Source organism: Dipodomys merriami, unplaced genomic scaffold, assembly GCF_024711535.1.
Source record: "Dipodomys merriami isolate MVZ:Mamm:240054 unplaced genomic scaffold, mDipMer1.0.p SCAF_659, whole genome shotgun sequence".
NCBI classification, from domain to species: domain Eukaryota; kingdom Metazoa; phylum Chordata; class Mammalia; order Rodentia; family Heteromyidae; genus Dipodomys; species Dipodomys merriami.
Window position 1 is genome coordinate 543,229 of NW_027206245.1, and position 3,712 is coordinate 546,940.

Below are 3,712 nucleotides of genomic sequence, written 5' to 3' on the forward strand. Positions count from 1 at the left end.
AAAATGGAAAGACATGGAAGGATGTATAGTTCTGTAGCCAAAGAGAGACAAAGGGAAGGGGGAAAATGGCTTGCCCTTTGATGTTTGGAGCTTTGGATATCATAATTTGGGGGGTTGGTGGTTTGGAGAACATTGATTATAGTAAATGTATCTCGATGGATTCTCTTGAACTACAGAGTTCCTAATTTTCGGAAACCCCATCAAGATAATCAATTTGGATAGCTGTTGGGTCTTCATCCGTCCCACGAAAGATGGACGGGGTCTGAGGAAAGGTAAGTGTGGTGCTTGCCAGTTCCCCAGCCTCCCTCATCCCGGGAGACAATCAGACACAATGGGGAGCCAAATTAAGCAGGTAGAAAACTCATTTATTAACAGAGAGCAGCCCTTTTTAAAGCCAAAAAGGGCAGGTGGCAAGGCAAGGGAGGAAGAGGAACCAATCACTGTCAAGGTCACACCCTACCATGCACCTGAGCCTTCCGGGGCTGGTTAGGCACTGATCGGAAAATCAATTGGGCTCTGCCCACTCTACTCTCTCCCAGTACAATCTTTGCTGCCCATGTGCTCTACAGTAAATTAGGCTTTGCCCAGTCAAGCCACTCCCAGCGCCATCTTTGCTGCGCATGTGCGCCACAGATTCCCCCCTTTTTTTTTTTTGTTTTAATGGCAGACCCACCTCCCAGTTAGTTATACTTTTCCCTCCTCTGTAACAGTTGTTTTAACATGATTACATTGGTAAGGATAGCATTGGCTACACAGGGGGTTCCAGGCAATTCTGGGGATCGAGATTCGCCAGACAAGGATAGTAAGGGCTCTTGTGCATGATCCAAGAGCCTGTCCCAGTTACCTCACACCCGCACCTAGCACAGTAAAAAACATCAGTCCCACCACAGTTAGAAATATCCGAAGCAGTTCAAATAAATCCTGGGCACCTGGTGTCTTTTAAGTAAGCCAGTTCCTTGTACGTGGCTTTAAGCTAGCACATGGGGTCAAGATGACCTTTGAGCTTTACTGTCAGCTCTCAATGGCTCCCAACATCATCTCCCCATCTTAGTTTAAAGAAGCGAACCCGCCTGTCTTAGGTTGGGTGGATCGCCTTGTCTGCCCTACCCATCATCAGGAACTTCTTCAGAGTGAAGCTGAAGGGCCTGTCTTAGTTTGGTCAGACTGACACTCCCTCTTACCTGTCTCTGGCTGTGATTCCTCTTGGGGGGTAGACATTCATTCATTTGGAGCTTGATAACTGGCTGGCTAAGCTCTTAAGAGTTTTGCAGTGCATGTATAATGCAAGGAAGGCATAGAAAAAAACCATCAGCAAAAGCATTACCAGGCCAGGAAATGTCACTAGTCCTTTAACCTTAGTGAAGGATGGGATAACAGTCTTTGCCACTTCAGAGTCCAGAGGTGGGGATTGTTCTAATCCAGCTATTTGCCTGTGGGGTTGGACTAGATCTAAACTGGATGCATAACAAAAGGTGGTTGTTTAACAATAAGTATGGATTCAATGCTGCTATACAAGCAATTAGTAAAAGAACAATTATAGCAGGTAACATTAAAAGAATTGACTACTACAAAAATATGAAACAGTCCATAGGGTGGTGATCAAAATGAAGGTTAGGCCACCAGGTCAAAGGTTCTCTTGTGGTGCTATTGACGAATTCTGCATTGCCAGCATTGATCACTGCCCAGGTCACCTGTTGAGGTTGATGCAGATTCCATAGGGCCGTTCACAGGATTGGGAGTAAGGACAGCCAACAGCTGGAGTATCGCCAACTGCAATTGTTAGAGAACACAAGAGCTTCTCAAGGGCTGGTTGCCCTTGGGGATGGTTAGTAGTTGTCTTTCTGGCTTTTGTCTTTAAAACAGAAGCCTCGTCCATGGCCGTTTTTCTTTCCTTGTTGGTTAGCTTATTCTTGGGCATCCTCTTGTATAGAGGAGATGTGTAAAAACTTAAGGTTCCTGGCAGGGATCCAAATGGGAGCAGAGTCCCCTATGGGGAAAACAAATCCCCTGCCCATAGTAAATATGGGGTCAGGTCCTCTCCATTGTTGTGTCAGGGGGTCCTTCCACCTGACTTTCACTTGGGGCTTAGAGTTTAGTTGTCCCCAGTGCTTCTGAAATCTGGATTCAGTTGCCCGTTTTGAAAAATTTTTAAATGTTAATGGTAAACAAAGCTATCTGTAACTGTGTATGGGGGCTAACTCCCCCTTTTTTGTTTTATTGGCTATCAGAATACAAATTAAAAGGTTTTTGAATGTCCTGAAGGGCCATAATTACGGCCAGCATTTCCTTATATTGTAATTATAATAACTTCTTGTGGCGTCCTGTCTTTTAGCAGGGCAAATAAGGGCACAAGACTATCTTTAGGGACAGAAACCCATGGCAACAGCCAATTGATTTCCCCTAAAAGACTCTGAAGTTGGGTTAAGGTCAGAGAGGCTGGAATATCCAGCAAAGGCTTAAGGGGGGTGGCCTGAGTCAAGGTAAGGTGGGTCCCGAGCACCTTAAAAGGAGCTACCTTTGGGGCTGGGAAGGTAGCTCAGTGGTACAGCGCTTGCCTTGCATGCCTGAGGCCCTGAGTTCGATTCCTCAGCACCACATAAGCAAAAAAAAGCCGGAAGTGGCGCTGTGGCTCAAGTGGTAGAGCACTCGCCTTGAGCTGAAGAGCTGAGGGACAGCGCCCAGGCCCAGAGTTCAAGCCCCATGACCGGACCACCCCCCCAAAAAAGGAGCTACCTTTTGAATTTTATTAAGGGCTATGGTAAAACCCCTCTTTTTTTAATATGGGGAGAACCTGGGCCAGAAGGCCCTCCAGGCAACTTGGGTCTCGGTGCCCCAGAATTATATCATCCATGTAGGCATAGGCAAGGGAGGTATCTGAACCAAGCACAGGCCCTAAAAGTGTGGCCAAGTATTGTTGGCAAAAGGCCGGGCTATTGGCCATTCTTTGTGGCAGCACAGTCCATTCAAAACTCCGATCAGGCTGGGGAAAATTAAGAGAAGGGATGGAGAAAGCAAACTTCTCGCAGTCATCTGGATGCAGAGGGATAGAAGAAAAACAATCTTTAATATCAATCACAACCAAGGTATATTCTGAAGGTATAGCAGGAGTCCAGGGCATGCCTCTTAGGGGCATTCCTACTAGCTCCATTCTTTCATTTACCTTAAGTAGGTCTTGGAGCATATGCCAAGCCCCAGAGGCTTTTTGAATAACAAATACGGGTGTGTTCCAAGGACTTATAGAAGGGAGAATATGCCCGAGGTTTATCTGTTCCTCCACCAGAAGGTGGAGGGCTTCAAGTTTAGGTTTGGTCAATGGCCACTGCTCCACCCAGATTGGGCTTCCTGGCTTCCACCTAATGGGAAGTGGCCTTTAGTATTGGGGGTGCACCCGAGTGGGTCCCCATGTTCTTCTCTGTAATTATGAAAGTTAAAAAATCCCTTTCCTTAACGCCCTCTAGATCCTGTTTAAGCCTTTGTTCTTCTTCCCCATCCAGGATATCATCATATGATGCTCAATGGTCTGTAGTGAACACGGCATCCATTTGTCTTAGCATGTTTTGGCCTAGTAAATTGGCAGTGAGGTTCTCTGCCACTAAAGGGCATATCTTTCCCTGTTCTCCATCTGGGCTAGTCCATGTCTTAAGGGCAACCGTCTCTTTGGACTGGGAGTTGCCCTCGTATTGGGGGCCCAGGTGCAAGGTTTCAGTCCAAG